The sequence below is a fragment of the Artemia franciscana genome, chromosome 19, assembly GCF_032884065.1.
Source record: "Artemia franciscana chromosome 19, ASM3288406v1, whole genome shotgun sequence".
NCBI classification, from domain to species: domain Eukaryota; kingdom Metazoa; phylum Arthropoda; class Branchiopoda; order Anostraca; family Artemiidae; genus Artemia; species Artemia franciscana.
The window spans coordinates 22228582-22247406 of record NC_088881.1 but is presented as its reverse complement, the minus strand read 5'-3'; the positions used below and the strand labels follow the sequence as shown (position 1 = coordinate 22247406).

The 18825-nt window shown below is 35.8% G+C and overlaps 1 protein-coding gene across 5 annotated transcripts in view; it reads left to right on the top strand.

Annotated features, from left to right (window-relative positions):
* The window catches only part of LOC136039420 (BUB3-interacting and GLEBS motif-containing protein ZNF207-like), a 92721-nt gene that overhangs the window by 28983 nt on the left and 44913 nt on the right, over window positions 1-18825 (top strand). The gene's annotated exons all lie outside the window — the stretch shown is intronic.

Here is an 18825-nt window from a genome sequence, read left to right as displayed (position 1 = left end):
GTGTTTAAGCCACTAAACTATGTTCGCATTCATTGAAATACACTTGCGATTGTTTTTGCTTGAATTCTGATGAGTAAGAATGTGAGGATTTCGAAAGTATAGTTGATACTACTACTACTACTACTAATAACTCACTGCAGCACCAAGCCGCCTGAGGCCAACACAGCTACGCACGCTCCTCCTCCAACCTAATCTATTTAAAGCCTCCCTCTTTACACCCTCCCAGGAAGTTCCCATTTCCTTTAAATCTTTATTTATGACATCCTCCCAACCCAGACAAGGACGACCCGCTTTCCGTGTAGCCCCAGACGGTTGGCCAAAAAGGACAATCTTCGGTAATCTGTCATCCTTCATCCGTAGAACGTGGCCTAGCCATCTCAACCTTTCTTTCATTATAGCCCCAGAGAGAAAGAAAATACTTCTGACGGAATTGACGTGTTGAATGTAGGTCTCTATTTGAGCTGCTAAGTGTCAAATTAAATAACTCAAATTTAAATCTTTGTTTTTGACTGACTGATCTTGATATGTTCACAAGAAAATATCGGAAAAGTAATGATTTATTACCCAAATGACGGGACAAAAAACCACTTGGTCGTCAACGCAAAGTAATTCTTTAAGAAGCTAATTCGGGTAGCTCCTAACTACACGTTAAATTATACTTGTACCCAAACACCGTACCAAACACCAAATACTTGTACCTAAATACCCAAACGCCGTAAGGAAATGTAAAAATACTTTAAACATGTTTGTCTGCCAGGCATATTGTCATCAAAACCAACAATGCGTCTTGTTTGCCAGTTGCTGCTATTGCTATGGAACTGCCAACTTCACTGTTTAATTTAAAATAACTTGTATGACTTTTCACTCATCTCTTGAAAGCCTTAAAATTTAGGGAGCCATTTCTGCGTCGTTCAAATGGTGTTCCTCATTAGGGATTTTCAAATTGAGGGATTTTCAAATTAAATTTGAAACTCTAATCAATTCAGCTTCTAAAAAAGTAAATAAATACCTTTTATATTTAGTAACCTTTATTACCATGACTTCATTCTTCGCAATTCTTTTGTCCCATGACTTTATAATGTCCTGCAAGCTAAAGGGTCATATACAAGTAACGTAGGCTATTTCAGGTTGGCGAAATAAGATACCGGGATTATTATTGTTTTGTTTTTTTGAAAGCACTATCGATTAAAATAGAATAAAATGTCAGTCAGATATTTAAAACGACTGTGTCGACAAGGATCAATTCAATTTTAAATTTTTCAACGATTTTTGACGTTTTGTTATACTTTTTCCAACTCGATTGCTGTTCATCAGGTGATTTTTTTTTCTTTTGTTGTTCACTAGAGTTTCCTAAAAAGAATAAGGAAAATAGTAACTGGAATGACATTATAATACCTTAAGGTCAATTGGATGCTTTATTCCATGACATCGTACACCGAAAAATAAAAACCGAATAAACGCAAGTTTTCTCGAGTCGCGAGAGACATTTAGGGAAGTCTGTCGAAAGAGACGCAAGACTCATAAATGGAATTCAATGCTGGAGGAAGTCAATCATCACTTAGAAGAAAAATCATTTTAATGACTGTTGGTCAAAACGGCATTCGTCATAATATATTTATATATATTGTTGATTTATCCGTCTTTCATAACTAAGACGAACATTTCCATCATTTAATAATGCTAGTTTTGCTCTTGGATCAAATCTGCAATGGAAGGAAATGATTGAAAAAACGAAATAATATGTTTAACATCAACAGTCAGTTAAGAAATGATGAAAAACTAAAAAACAATCGAAGTTGAGGAGGGAGAGGGCAAGTTGGATCTCGTCTCAATCTTCCATCTTGTATAAAATTTCAAAATTAGGATATTTTTTCCGGGGGGGGGGGGGGGCAAATCGACTATCAATAAATTAGACCCATTCCTGACATAAATTAGTGATTTCGTATTGTGATTGAAAATGGGAAATAATATGTCAAACAGCTACTGTCAGTTAAAAGAAAATTTTAAAAGCGTGAAAATATTTGAAATAGGAGAGGGAGGGGATGATTTGGATTTTATATCACCCATCCCCACGCCTAAAATTTCAAAACTCGAATATCATGGTGGGTATTTTTAATGATATTTCAATATTGGTATATAACTAATATATACAATTATGGCAGCGCTAAAAGTACATTTTAAATTAAAATTAAAAGAAATTAAAAGAAATATTAATCATAGTAAAAAAAGGGTATAATGATGATTCATGTCAAAATTATTGTCAAAAATGCCTTTGCCATTTTTAGTAAGCATCTCTATATTCTATAGAGCCCTTTCAAGCCTTTTTTTTTGTTGGATTTAGTTCTCCTCATCAGTACTTTGAATAAGGCTATATCCCCTTGAAATTAGTACCTATGTTAATACTACGAAAATGTCGAAATACATTGAACAAACGTCTTTATCACTGACAAACCAGATTTTTAACAAACCAGAAACAGTCTTTAGAATTATCATTGGAGTAAGTGAATATATAAAATTGGATTGTTGAATTAAGAATTATGGAACATAAAATTTATAAAGCCGCAATCCAAAACTTACGATGCACCAAATCTGCAATATAAAAACCCAAAATCTTGCTTTTAAGCATGGTTGTTGGGTTCAAAATATACATTATGAATTCACAGTCCTGATTTTTAGTGGAAAAGTATTCCCATTATTCAAATTATTCAGGAACGGTGTATTTTACAAACTAAATTATGAATCTCGAATCTGGTTTATCAATGGAAAAGGCCCCAAATCTTGTTTGCTTTAGTCAACAGCTGCAATCAAAAGTTGCAACTTATATTCTCCCTCTCCCTTCTCTGTTTTTCTTAGATGGGGTTAAACGACGTATTGATACATCACTAATTATTCTTTACTAGAAATAGATCCCATCGGGCGACAGTCATTGCCTCAGGTACCCGTTGTATAATTTTCACGCGATTGTTTCTTGAGTTGAGGCGTAGGGACATTAGCCAATTACATATTTAACTTCTTCAATATCTTTTGATAACTCTTCCCATGTTTTGACATAAATGTATCATGCAAGCATCTGGGAAGGAGAGTTTTTTTTTTCGCTTTTTAGATGTTTCCTTTCTAAGCAACCCCAACCAGATTTCCAGCTATGTTGGTTTTATATACCGAGCTGCTGGAGGCCTATATAAAAGGGATAAAGGTCCTTCAGAGCTGTCGCTGGTGCATAGGGTGTCGAATAGGCATTTTATTTGCTGGGCTTTTTTCTACAGGGACAAATAGTAAGGATATTGCCCAACCTTGCTGCAGCGGGGATCGATCCCTGGGCTCCGTTTTGCCAAGCAGACTATCAACCCACCTTGCTACGACAGTATTAGAGACCTATGGGATGTTTAAAGTCTTTCAAGTTGAGATCGGTGATCCTTTGAATGGCAGTTTTGTTCAAAAAAATTTAGAAACCAGAGCTAGACAAATAACCTAAAATAGGATTAGATAAATAAGATGAAAAGAAACAAAACAACAACAACGAAAAAACAATAACTTTCCTTACTTAGGATCTTAGTGCAAAACAGTAAGACTCGTTTGGATAAGCGCATGAGACAGGTTGTCTACATTCACCACCTTGGAAAGGACCCTCGTTCAACAAAATGGCATGTGCTCTCGTAGTTCACGATTAAATAACTAATGGAAATTAAAGCGGCATGTTCACTAATCATACTATCAATTCGGCAGTTTCAGCACATACATTCTTATTACGGGTAATTCGGCCATAGCTAACAACATGAAAAAAAAAAACAAAAAAAAAAAAAAACAATGAGCCATTGATTAATGTAGTTTGAAGTTAAAGGGCTATTTTATAATAATTCTGAAACCTTGCGTACTAGTTTCTTTTGACGTCATCGGCTAATAAACCAAAACCAAGATCGATAACTAATAGTTTGTCAAACTCAAAGCGGTTAAAAATTAAGATAATATCGTCAAATTTTGGATACAAACAGCTTTGAATTATGTTCCTCCAATACTGAGATTCTCAAGCTTCAGGGAAAGTGATGTGAGGGAAAGCTGTCTCTAAAAAAAAACACAGACTTGCATTGCACAGAATTTTTTTTTTTCTTAATCTGAAATTTTTTCAGATTAAAAAAAGCTTTGCCTCTCATCCAGACTTAGTATTGGCTTTTTTTTCCTACAAACCATGATTTGATGACAACTTGATTTTAATTCAAAATCTTGGGAGGGAGCTCAAGTTTGTCTCTAAAAACAAAAAAAATGTTGCATCGCATTGTCTAGAAAAATAATAAAATTAGGTACAAAGCTTTACTAAAGATAATTATTTTGCTTTTTTCTATCTTCTGTTCTTGCTGTACATTGAGCTGAAGGTAAAAGAATCATGAAGTATATTTGTTCAAAAAAATTTTATCTGGGCATTATTCATACAATGTAAAGAGGAAATTGAACAGAATTTGCTAGTAACATTAATCATAAAAATCTCATAAAGATTTTCTCACTTGGTTTCCTCGACAGTTCTTGTTTCCTAAGATATTGAAGTTTCAGTTCTTTTCATTTGACTTGCCTCCGTAGCTTTGCTCAATTTCCATGGTTTACAGTTTAATTCCTAGTTTTTGTCATTTTGTTTCCATTACGAATCTTTGAAGTATCATTAAATATCAAATGATTACCATATATTTTCAATAAAAAAAAAAAAAAAAAAAAAAAAAAATTAAAAAGAGCCACTGTTGTCGAACTGTATCGATTTTATCTTATAATTCGCTTATTGGAAGAATCATTTGCGCAAATTGCCCCACTTTCTTGAAAGGGTTTGTAAGGAAATAATGAGTATACAATAATCTGAATCAAACAAGAGAAAAGAGAATAAGAAATTAGAAAAAATATATCGGATTGTAACTCAGAATGAGAACAGGTTGATAGAAGGAATCACATAAACATGGATAGAAAAAGAAGTAGTGGGCTTTTGTACACTTTCAAAAGTATTTTTTTTTCTACCAGATATCCCAATAAAGAGCTTAAACAATAAAAAGTAAAAAATGTTAATTTTGAAACTGAGAAACAAAACTGAAAAATATTTGTTTCTATCGGATTTCTCAAGTTACAGCTTAAGGTTTCTGGTCTGAAAATGCCTCAGACTGGAATGAAAATCGAAGGACGTCCTGCAATTTCTATGGTTTTGTTCTGAAATTGATCCGACTTCGTCCAGGAATGATTTTGTTGTATTGGTTTGAAATAAAGCAGTTTATATTTTGTACTTTGAATTTAGGCAGTGTATTTCTCAGCTTTAGCAGGGTCCAATTTACTACTTTCGCAAGGATTTTTTCTCAAGTAATCTATAAAATGGCAAATGAACATGAGACCGCACATAAGTTTCTGTTTGTTAGTAGGGAACAAACTGTCAGAGAATAAACGACAATTCTAAAAAAAAATCAAAATATAAGGTTCCTTAGGATTGATGCTATGTGTTTAGACTCATGTCTATGGCCAAGGGAAAAGCAGACCGTCCGCGAAGGGGAAGGATATGAAAGGGATTGTAACTTCATGAAAAGGTGGAGAGTGGAGATTTGAGTAGATTGGGGCGAAGTAGGAGTCTGCGCTGCTATGCTGGCTTCAGGCGGCCTGGTGTTGCAGTGAGTTTTAATATTAGTAATAGTAGCAGTTGCATAATTTCCAGGGAGAAACGTGTGATAAGTACCACAAAAGCATATGACCGCTTGTACAGTGGGCAGGTTCCCAGCTACTGAGCCATGATCAGATTTACAGGGAACATGACACTAAGAAAAGCAGTTCAGCATTCCACAAACGTAAGAGTTCACTCAACAAGTTTCATTTTCATATAGTTTCATTTTTGACCCTCCCTGAGGATCTTCCATCAAGAATTTTGTGATTTCTTTTATAAATCGTTTGATTCGCATTTTTTAATGGTTTGGATGAGTTTGCATCCCCCAGCCTTCGGTGAATCTAATTTAATTATTTGAATTCGGTGAAATTAATTGCAATATACTCCACGGCTAAGAAGTTTGAATTTCATATTGCTAAATTTGAAAAGACAATTTAACTGCACAATTAGTTGTTTTTTTTATCTCCGATGTTCCATTGAAGAATGAAGCAAAAAAAGTGAATTAAGATAATATGAAAAATGCATACAACAATGGTATATCTCAATCCAATCAGTTTACTTATTTAACCAGTTAAGTAAATTTTCCTGTTTCTATATTTCAGTCAATCACAGATTTTGGAGACGAAGAAATGACATATTGGCCAATCAGATAAAAACTTCGAAATTTTTCGAAAAAAAAACTTTCAGAACGTATTTTGATTAAAGAGGAAAAATACTTGTGACCTTAAATAACTTCTGTTTAAGATATCTGCGTAATTCCAAGTTTATGTTTGATATTCGTTTATATTTTATTCATATTTTTTATTTTATTTTTATCGGCATGATCTAACCAGAGTACTTAAGACTACTACAAATAGCTTCTCACTGAACAAAAACTGTAATAAACCGCGATCGGGCGGGGGGGGCTATCGATGCTTTTTGCTTGACACATAACAAAATACTGTAATAAACCAGGATCGGGGTGAGGGGCCAGAAATTTGTTGCTTTTTGCTTGACACATTTGCTGGCTAGAATTTTCTATTATTTTTTGTTGTTTGAAATGGATTTCTTTGAAATTTTTTAAAAATATTTCTTCACGACGGAAGTTTAAGTAAAGATATCAAAAATTAAACTGCACTCAAGCCTAGATAGGGACTTCCCTATATCTATCACCAACGATGACTCACCACCAGAATTGTATTTGCCGTTCAGTAATCAAGACAGCTACTGAAGAAAAGAGTTTCTGCACTTCCTTTGAGTTAAGCTTGCGTAAATGGCTGCCCCCCCTCTTTTTTTAGCTCTTATTGAAATTCTATTTACTGGCAAGTCTCTTCTTTGAAAAGTTTTGTTCTAGTATTATCAGAAGAGAAATTTCCAAAAAAGTATTTCACTAGAAGTATTCATGCCGTCCTTATTCCTGTAAAAAAAAGTCCCATCTTCCTTGATTTTTAGCTTGTCTAAATTATCTAATAATCAACTTTAATCCGTATTAACCGAAATTTTTGAAACGCGTAAAAAACTATCAGAAAAAGAATCGCCTTTTGAACCTGATTCAGGCATAGCAGCTAGTAGTTCTTTCAAGGAGGCACACTCGTGCCTCTTTAAGAGAGGCGAACCACGACAATGTTAAGCGATCTTCGGTTCCAGTGGTCGCGGAGGGATGCATCTCGTAGCCCGAGCTCCAACTAAGAAACCTGCCAAATTTCATCCCCCTCCGACTTTTCCTTCATGGGGAAAATCTGGCCGAAAGTTTCGACCCCCCAACCCCAGCCCCCCTTTAACGTTGTCCGATCAGGCTGAAATTCACAATTTAAGGTCCCCTAGGGCCCAGGAGCTTATCCGCGAAATTTCAGCTCGATCCGATAACTCCTTCCAGAAACCACGCATAGCCACATAATGTTCATGTTCTCATTTTGTTTTTTTTTCGCCACGCCTACAGGTCACAGCCAACATCGGATCTGGGTGTACGAAGACTCATTCGACGCGGAATTCTCCGAGTAATTTTCCTGGAAAGTTTCGTCGGAAAATCTTAACCCCCCGATTTTCTAGCTTAGAAAAACCCATTTCCCCATAAGAGCCCAAGTTAATTTTTGAAATTCTTAAAAGTTATGGTTAGCTCAGTCGGTAGAGCGTGGGACTTTTAATGTTATGGTCCAGGGTTCAAGTCCCTTATCGGGCGTTTCTTTTTCACAAAATATGAAAAAAACTTCGTTTTCTTAAAGAGTTAAAGAGGCTGCGTCCCAAAGTCGAACCTTAAAACGTACAGGAATTAGGAGAGGTAGTCCTAATTCCTGTACGAGGAGTACAGGAATTATTAAATTACATCCACCATGGATTGTAGAAAAACGTACAGAAATAATATGAAAAAAACTTCGTTTTCTTAAAGAGTTAAAGAGGCTGCGTCCCAAAGTCGAACCTTAAAACGTACAGGAATTAGGAGAGGCAGTTGGGGGGCTGCTGCCCCCAAACCCTCCGCTTTTAAAGACTCTTTTGTACAGATTTTTTGTTGTGGGGGCTCCGCGCCCCCCTAACCCCCCGCTCTTGGCTTCGGAAAGGCCCTCTTTTAATTAACAAAACAAAAAACCTGTACAAAAGAGTCTTTAAAAGCGGGGGGTTTGGGGGGCGGCAGCCCCCCAACTGCCTCTCCTAATTCCTGTACGTTTTAAGGTTTGACTTTGGGACGCAGCCTCTTTAACTCTTTAAGAAAACGAAGTTTTTTTCATATTATTAATCTCAGCGATGAATGTTCGTTATAAAAAAGCAACTTCATGGGAACATCCAAAATAGCCTAAAACTCCTCAAAAATGGCATCGCATCAAAGTGAAATTCGTATCAAGGAAAATTACTTAGCAGTCTTGTATTTTCTTTTTTATTCTTGCTTCTTTCTTTTTGTTGTCACTTATAGGGTGCTGAAAAATCACAGAGAGATGTTTAAGGGTTCATTTGAAAGGAAATTGCTATATCCATGACTTTTTGAAACGATTAAAACCATGCTATTAAAATAAAATGTACATTTTGACAAAACCGCATCCTCATATATAAGATAATATAGAGTAACACTTTACTATGATATCATATTTGAATGCTCTTTCTCTCTGGTTCTCTGGGGTTCATTCTTTACTAGATCCAACAAAAAAAGCCGAATGCTTTTTCGTGTGTTTCTAGTAATCTCTAGTAATGGTCGCAGCGGAAGCTGCACCTGTTTTAAAGTGTGAACATGGCCAATTATAACCAAAAATTGAAAAAGTTCTTAAAAAGTGGCTAGTGAGAACAAGTGCCATTTGGAGCTGGTTAACGCATGTTTTAATAAATAATAGAATATATCTTGTACAATGGACGGACAAACTGACCCTACTTCATTCGAGTCATATGTTGGTGAACTGACAAATTTTATGTGTTTTGAAAGGGCGAACTCTTGTACGAGGACCAGAAAAACTATTTTACCTCCTTCCTGAAAACACAAAAATTCCAAGTCTCATGAAGTTTTGAATACTTCCCGAAAGAGTATACTTACCGAACTACATTAAAAATGTGTCACCTTTTAGTGAAATCTACTTGCTGTACATGATTTCTTTAAAATGTATGCAGTCCTTGCTTGCCTTTATGCATAAGACGTTCATTCCCTTTCACTATCGAAAACCAGATGAGAGTGTACAACTTCTTCGGAGATATACGCGATTTTGAGGTATCACCAATTCCACTTCATTCTTTTCAGGGAGATGTATACGCGGTTCTGTTATTTGACCAAGAACACGTCATTTTTGCCGAGGCAGGGATTGGTGGGGTGTTATGAAAACCTACCATTTATATAATGCACGCATTGAGACTTTGCGATATTCGTTGTTCGCAAAATGTGTAAGGGCTTCCTAAGGGGTAGAATCATAAATCTTATTACATCAATGAAGATGGGTCTTAAAGCAATATCAAAATCCATTTTAGTATGGATTTTGACCTTAATTTATGTTAAGTGTTGTCAATTCATGGAAATCAGGAGATGGGATATGTTTACAAAATCTTGGAGGGAAGGAGAGTAGTTTTTTCCTTTCTATTTTCGAAGAAAATACAGACATTTTTCAATAGAAGGTCGGAAAAAAAATAATCAAAATCTAGTCTACTGCAATTGACGCCAGTGCTTGTGTTGACTCTTATTCGAACAGTTGACCCCCCTCACTGATGTATAAGTCATGTCACCCTCTTCTTCTAAACGGGATCTTGCGCTCATTAAGCCCAATGCCAACCAAGTATGTCGTGCTTACTCAATCTTTTTTTCTAAAGGTGGATAATTTTGTTTTTATTTTAAGTTGTTTTCTCGTAAAAATATTTACGTCGGCCTGGATAGCTATTCAAAAATGGGTGTAGCATACAATTTCAACTCAAGGGCGGATCTATAGCAAAATCTTGGGGGGGGGGAGTGTGACAAGGGCGTCAATAATTGACCAAATGGACAGGTATATTTAAAAAAGAGCAGTGTTCGGACTCGCCTATAAATTCCTATATTTTAATGCACTCCTATAAAATGCCTATATTTTGGCTACAATCCTATTATTCCTATATTTTCGGCTGAAGAGCACTAAGAACATCGCTCATGATTTGCAATTTTCTGTTTTTTGGTGTACATTGATAATTAATTACAACTGTTGAGCCTTTTGAACTTAACTAATGCTTTGTGTTGGGCTTAGTAAGCTGCTTCTGCCTGGGCTATGCTGTTGTGTTGACTTAGTAGCCTATGTTTTGTTTTTTGTCATGTTGGGCCTGTCCGAAATGAGCGAAGATCAGTATATAGGCTAGCAGTCTCTGCTTAATGAGACTGGAGTTCTTGCGACTTATGTGTTTCCTGGCTGAACGCTGGCTGGCTGATGTGAATACGGCCCAGTTATCCAAATGGGCTATTCTAAGATAGTTGCTAATTGAGGGAAGTATAAAAGACGTGCACTGGGTAGGCTACATTCTGTGATCAATCTTTCCTTTATCTATCTGGTCTTTATCCCCTTCTAAAGAAAAATGATGTCAGATTCGGACTTTTTATTTCAGATATTGTAAATTTTTACTTTATCTCCCCCCTTGGTATAGCAATGGTAAGATAATTCGTAAGTTTGATGTCCCTGATATAAGTGCAAAGTTTGCCCTCCTGCATGGAAGATTGTCGGAATAAGCTTTTTATCGTTTATCGCCTCACCATCCTTTGGTCCGTCTTTTCGGTTAATCTCATTGTAGCATAGTGTTTTTATGGCACTTGGTATTAACCAAGTGACATATAGCAATCGCAAATTCTGTCGGTGTGTTTGTCTGTTGGTCCTGGTTTTGCTACTTTAGGCACTTCCAGGTAAGCTAGGACGATGAAACTTGGCAGGCGTATCAGGAACTGGACCAGATCAAATTTTCCCGATTTGACCATCTGGGGGGGGGGAGTGGGGGCCCGATAATTCAGAAAAATAGAAAAATGAAGTATTTTTAACTTACGAATTGTTGATCAGATCTTAATGAAATTTGATGTTTGGAATGATATCGTGTCTCAGAGCTGTTATTTTAAATCCCGACCGGATCTGGTGACATTGGGGGGAGTTTGGAGGGGAAACCTAAAATCTTGAAAAACACTTAGAGTGGAGGGATTGGCCTGAAACTTGGTGGTAAAAATAAGCACAAGTCCTAGATACATGATTGACATAACCTGAACGGATCCGCTCTCTTTGGGGTAGTTGGGAGGGGGGGGGTTGATTCTGAAAAATTAGAAAAAATGAGGTATTTTTAACTTACGAACGGGTGATCGGATCTCAATGAAATTTGATATTTAGAAGGATATCGTGTCTTAAAGCTCTTATTTTAAATCCCGACCGGATCTGGTGACATTGGGGGGGGGGGCGTTTGGGGTGACCTAAAATCATGGAAAACGCTTAGATTGGAGGGATTGGGCTGAAACTTGGTGGGAAAAATAAGCACAAGTCGTAGATACATGATTGACATAACCAGAACGGATCCGCTCTCTTTGGGGTAGTTTGGGGGGGGGGTGATTCTGAAAAATTAGAAAAAATGAGGTATTTTTAACTTGCGAGCGGGTGATCGGATCTCAATGAAATTTGATATTCAGAAGGATATCGTGTCTCAAAGCTCTTATTTTAAATACCGACCGGATCTGGTGATATTGGGGGGAATTGGGGGAGACCAAAAATCATGGAAAACGCTTAGATTGGAGGGATCGGGATGAAACTTGGTAATTTATGTGACCATGCATCCCACGCCATCTACCACAGATCTGATCCCGAGGACTTCCGAATCCTATATTTAGCCTATATTTGGGCCCGGGAAATCCTATAAAAATAGGACAGAGCCTTTAATTTGAAACGAACCAACCTGTCCGAACCCTGAAAGAGTGAAAAACGGAAAAAAACGGAATCATTGCCAGAACAAATCCAGGGGGTGGCCCCCTTGATTCGTCAGTGTTTCAACTTGGGGAATCTAACCTTCAAGCGTATAGTAAATTCAAGCTAACGTTTGGCAAGGAACTTCACTTTGAATCTACTTGGCAAACATATTTCGATATGGCTCTGGGATATTGTTGACCACTTTTTTGTGAGCGTATATAGAAATAAAAATAACAGGACCCGAAGTGAAGTGCTTTTGCCAATTTCGGAAATAAAGTGATGCTTTGATATATACCTTCTTTTTTGTTCAGGTGTATATGTTTGAAATATAGGGGGACGTATCAGAAAAGGTTACCAAAGATCTGCTTCTATCTCTCGTTTCTTCAACGTCATCCGAGTATATAGCGAACTTTAGCAGTTTTACTATCGCAGATAGTGCAATAGCACTGCCTAAGTAAAAAGCGATATGGGAGCAATGTATTATTTATTTATTTTAGACCTGGTTAATTCGTAAGGAAGGAGTTGTCGTAGAAACTTCAAAAATAGCTCATTCGATTGAAAACTGAGAGGGGATAGTATCCTTTTTATTAGTCAAAAGTGATTAGAGGGCAACCAGCCTCGACCCACAAATCATTTCCCAAAAACATACAATCAAAATTTTGAGATAGCCAATTTGTTCAGTGTAGTTGAAAGGTCTGGGAATTAAGCCTTCGAGGATGACAAATCTTCACAGCCCTCAGGGCAAGTGTGTAAGTTATGCCCTACGGGCATATGAGACTTTATAGAAAGGGTGGTCGTATAAACCTCAGAGGGGGGTCAGTGGTTTCTTAATCATAAATTCTAGCGCCCTTTTTAATAGTCGAAAGTGATTAGAGGGCAACCAGCCCCCCCCCCCCCTGTCCCACATTAATTATTTCCTCAAACACATCCAGTCAAAATTTTGAGATAGCCATTTTGTTCAGCGTAGTTGAAAGGTCCAGAAATTGTGTGTTTGAGAATGGCACCCCCCCCACAGCCTTTAAGGCAAGTGCTGTTAGTTATACCCTATGGGCACATAACATTTTTGTAAAAGGGGTGGTTGTATAAACCTTGGAGGGGGCTCAGTGGATTGGTAGTCAGAAGTTCTAGTGCCCTTTTTAACAGTCGAAAGTTATTAGATAGCGAACAAGCCCCCTACCCCGCTCCAATCATTTCTCTAAACACATCCAGTTAAAATTTGAAGACAGTAATTTTGTTCAGAGTAGTTGAAAGGTCCAGAAATTATGTCTTTGAGGATGACATTCCCCCATAACCCTCAGGACAAGTGTTGTAAGCTGCTCCTTGGAGGCATATAAGGTTTTCGTAGAAAGGGTGGTCGTATAAACTTCAGAGGGGGATCGTTGGATTGGTAATAAGAAGTTATGGTGTCCTTTTTAAGAATCAAAAGTGATCGGAGGGCAGATACCCCCCCACACGCATCATATTTTCCCAAAATGCATCTGATAGAAATTTTAAGATGGTCATTTGACGTCGTAGAAACTTCAAAAAGGGCTCATTTGATTGAAAATGGAAAGGGATCTGATAGAAATTATTAAGATGGTCATTTGTTGTTGTAGAAACTTCGAAAAGGGCTCTAATTGTAAATTGTAAACATTGTATATCTAATTGTAAACTGAAAGGGCTAGTTCACTCTTTAATAGTTGAAAGTTATTCGAGGGCATCGAGCCCCCCCCCTCGTCGCCTATTAATTCCCCTAAAACCTCCAATCAAAGTTTCGAGATTGCCATTTTGTTTGACGTAGTTTAAAGGTCCGAAAATAATGTTAGTACTTGTGTGTTATTCAGAACACAGTCGACAAAATTATTTTTGTGGTTCAGGTTAGTTTAGATTAAACATAGAAACAAAAGGAGCAAAAATGTTCCTTCTCGTAAGAGTATGGAGTCATGTTGGGTCCATTGACGCACGGTTTTGTTGTGGGCAACAACCCCTATAAGTTATGCCCCGAGGACATATAAGGTTTTCATGGAAAGAGCAGTCGTATAAACTTTGAAAGGGGATCTTTTGATTGGAAATTGGAAGTTTAAGTGCTCTTTTTAAGGGTCAAAATTAAAAATAGTCCAAAGACCGCGTAACAAGGCCTTTGAGGTCCCCCTCCCCCCAGAGTCTGGGGGTAAGGGTTGTAAGTTATGGCCCGGGGGCAAGTAAGGTTTTGATGGAAGGGGTAGTGTTGTGAACTTTAGAGGAGGCTTATTTGATAGAAATGTATAGTTCTTGTTCCCTTTTAAGAGCCAAACATGATGAATGGAAAATAGCCCCTTCCTGACGTCCTCTACTCCTCAAACGCATTTGATTGAATTTGTTAGATAGCCATTTTGTAACCAATAGTCCAAAGAGCATATAACAATGTCTTTAGTAGTCCAATATTCCTTAATTAATTAATGAATATTTAGGTGGATTTGTAACTAAATCAAAACAAACTATGGTTATTTGAACTTCCAAAAGGTGACAGAACAATATCTCAAGAACAGCTTATATTATTAAGTTAGACCTTTAGGAGTAAGTTGTGGGGGATTTTGGACGAGCCAAAAGGCACCATGTGTATACTTTTAATAATACCACTACAGTTAATTTAACTAATGATGCTAAGGGTGTTAAGCTGAAACTTTTAGGGAACGTTTCGGGAGTTTCAGTTAACGGAAAAAAACTGTATGCATGCAGGTTTTCAAAAGGGCATATAAGCAATACCATAGGCAGCACCGCTCTATAATAATTTGGAATATCATTGAAGCTTGGAGCTTTCGATTCGAAATTAAAAGTTCTAGTACTCTTTTTAAGAATAAAAAGGGGCTGGAGGGCAAGTAGCCCTTCTCTCAAGCCCATTCAGTTTCCAAACACATCCAGTCAAAATTTTGAGACAACCATTTTGTTCAACATAGTAGAATGGTCCAGTAACTATGCCTTTAGGGATATTGGCCATGGCAACCCCCCACCCACCCCAACTATGCAATTGGCCCATTATGATTTAAAACTAAATCAAAAGGCATTATGTTTATGGTTGCCAATAATGCACTTCAGCAATATATCGAGAATGACTGGGGGGATTGAATTGAAGCTTTCGGGGCTACTACTATTACTACTTCTGCTCTTACAATTTAAATAAATAAAAATAATGTATGCGTATCCAGGCTGTAAAAAAGCATAGGTAGAATCTTCCAGGAATGATATTAAATTTATTTTTCTGGTCAACTTTAGGAGGTATAAAATTAAATTAAAAAATACTATTTGTGTCAGGATTATAAATTGTTGAAAAAGTTTCTCTCAACATACAAATAGCAAGCCAAACCATTGATTCTTCTAAAAAAAAAAAAAAAACCGAAAAGATATAGTTTTTTCATGAAAAAGATTATGTCACTAAAACAGAAATTAGTTTAAAACTCTTTTTCCATAAAACAAGTTTTTCAAAGAAAAGTAAAGAGCTCCATTAAGCCAAAAATGAGCAGAAATAAAGTCAAATAATCTTCCAAGTGTAAAACTACCACAAATCACTATCAATAAATAAATGAAAGTAGAAACGAACAGAAATTACAATATATAATCGAGTCAAACTCAAAACGAGTAAAAATTAACATTAGTAGGGCTGATAACCCCCTGCTTTCTGACGACCAGAGCATAATTTGTGCTGTACTGAAAACAAAATACGTTATAAATGTTTTCACTTTTTTCACTTTAATAAATGAAAAAATATGAAGAATTCAAGAAATAAATTTCAGTATATGTCTATTAAATCAACGTTCATTTGGTGTTTTTTTTTTGTAAATTGCAAATTATGTTCTGGTCTTGAGAAAGCGTGGCGGTTATCACCTTTACTAATGTTAATTTACGCTCGTTTTGATTTTGAATCTGACGTTTATTTTAATTTCTGTTTGTTTTGATTTTCATCTATTTATTGATTGTGGTAGTTTTACGCTTGGATGATTATTTGACTTTATATCTGTTAATTTTAGGCTTAATAAAGCTCTTTACTTTTCTTTGAAAAACTTATTTCAAAAAGTGTTTTTTTTTGGATGGTACTCCTAATGTTTCTTTTCGTTTTTCACTGAAACTTCATGGTTTAATTTTTCATTTTATTTAAAATTTTTTATTGTGGTTTTACAGTGTTTGAAGCCTGGCTTAATAGTTTTTTAGTAAAATCATTATTATATCCACTTAGGTTATCCGTATATGATGCATATAATCTTTGAGAATATTTATCTCTAGTTTTGCAACCTCATTTTTTTTTAGTTATTTATTTAATTTATCACCTAAACAACATAATCTACTATTTTTCATGGTGGCCAGCAGTGACTGGGGGATGGAGTTGAAGCTTTCGGGGCTACTACTATTACTACTTCTGCTCTTACAATTTAAATAAATAAAAATAATGTATGTGTATCCAGGCTGTAAAAAAGGATAGGTAGAATCTTCCAGGAATGATATTAAATTTATTTTTCTGGTCAACTTTAGGAGGTATAAAATTAAATTAAAAAATACTATTTGTGTCAGGATTATATATTGTTGAAAAAGTTTCTCTCAACATACAAATAGCAAGCCAAACCATTGATTCTTCTAAAAAAAAAAACCGAAAAGATATAGTTTTTTAATGAGAAAGATTATGTCACTAAAACAGAAATTAGTTGAAAATACTTTTTCCATAAAACAAGTTTTTCAAAGAAAAGTAAAGAGCTCCATTAAGCCGAAAATGAGCAGAAATAAAGTCAAATAATCTTCCAAGGGTAAAACTACCACAAATCACTATCAATAAATAAATGAAAGTCGAAACGAACAGAAATTACAATATATAATCGAGTCATACTCAAAACGAGTAAAAATTAACATTAGTAGGGCTGACAACCCCCTGCTTTCTGAAGACCAGAGCATAATCTGTGCTGTACTGAAAACAAATACGTTATAAATTTTTTCACTTTTTTTACTTTAATAAATTAAAAAATATGAAGAATTCAAGGAGTAAATGTCAGTATATGTCTATTAAATCAACGTTCATTTGTTGTTGTTTTTTTTTGGTAAATTGCAAATTATGTTCTGGTCTTGAGAAAGCGTGGCGGTTATCACCTTTACTAATGTTAATTTACGCTCGTTTTGATTTTGAATCTGATGTTTACTTTAATTTCTGTTTGTTTTGAGTTTCATCTATTTATTGATTGTGGTAGTTTTACGCTTGGATGATTATTTGACTTTATATCTGCTAATTTTAGGCTTAATGAAGCTCTTTACTTTTCTTTGAAAAACTTGTTTTAAAAAGTGTTTTTTTTTGGAAAACGTTTTTTAAATTAATTCATCTTAAGATAGTACTTCTAATGTTTCTTTTCGTTTTTCACTGAAACTTTATGGTTTACTTTCTCTTTTCATTTTATTTAAAATTTATATTGTGGTTTTACAGTGTTTGAAGCCTGGCTTAATAGTTTTTTAGTAAAATCATTATTATATCCACTTAAGTTATCCGTATATGATGCATATAATCTTTGAGAATATTCTCTCTAATTTTGCAACCTCATTTTTTTTACTTATTTATTTAATTTATTACCTAAACACCATAATCTACTATTTTTCATGGAGGCCAGCAGTGGCCAATACAACTAGTTTTTTTTTTTTCATTAAATAGATTAAAGTCATGATTCTCTCTCTCCCATTAAGTATTTGGACATTAAGTATTTGGACCCTCGTATTTGGACTGCTTTCCCATTAAGTATTTGGACCCTCGGATATGTAGGCCTACGCGCAAAAATATCCCATGAGTAGCAAACAAACCATTTTAATTTTTCTTGTTACGCCACCGACTTCAGTTTTTTGCGAGGAATCGGTAAGTGTCTAACCTCCACGGTTTTTACTGAAGTCTGCACCTTAGGGGAATTGATGAATGTGATATCAAATTTTCAAAAGCTACTCATAATTCTTGCCTGGGGCCTAAAAGAATGATTTTCGCTTGTCCTTTACCCAGAGCATACATTCTGTGAACTAAAGTTGAGTTTTATGTCTGTGCCATAGAGGCCTATTTGAAATTGTTCTGCTGAGTTTTGTTTCTTCGAGATATGTTTAACCTTCGTTTCGAAAGCTCCGTTCAAGCTTGAAGGCAGAAGTGTCAAATTGAGTTTCGATTAAGTCTAAAGTCCTTATGATGTGCGATGGTTTCCTCATCCCATTGTCAAAGTCTTTCCTTGGAACAGTAAATAGAAAATATTTAGTATTAAAAAAGGAGTATTTTCCCACGGGTCAGGAAGTGCAGCCATCTACCTTTTCACGCTAATTCTGTTCGTCATCAAATGGCATCAATTGGACCTCCCAAGCTTTAATAGTTCCCTCACTTGTAAATAAAGTGAAGCTTACTTTTTGCTCTTTTCTTAGTAGTGATATTAGAAAGTTGGCTCGCGGCAAGACAATCAAATTTTGAACTAAGAGAAATATGATTTCTGTTAATTCTGGTTTATTGTTGATCAATAGCGGATGAAAGTACGTAAAATCTATTTTTGTATAGAAATTCATTAATTATATAAACCATTTTTGAAAGTTTCGAGGGGCTGATAACTCTATTGCTGAGTGTATATCCGAAAACTATAAATAATGATTTGGCAAAAATGAGCAAATCCCTGGTTGATGCAAAACAAGAAAAGTTGTTATGTGGCGCAAAGATGAGCTGGAAGTGCCAAAGTGGCCGCCCTGCCCCGTCGTTCCGCCCATAAACTTTTTAGCTGAAAAGGTAGTCATGTTTTTCATCTTGCACCTTCTTTTAAGTGGAACCACATAATAATTTTCGGTCTGTTTTATTTGAGGCACAATGTGGGCTTGCTGCCCCTCCAAAACCCTCAATTCGCTGCTTTCAGTGCTCCTTTGAGGAAA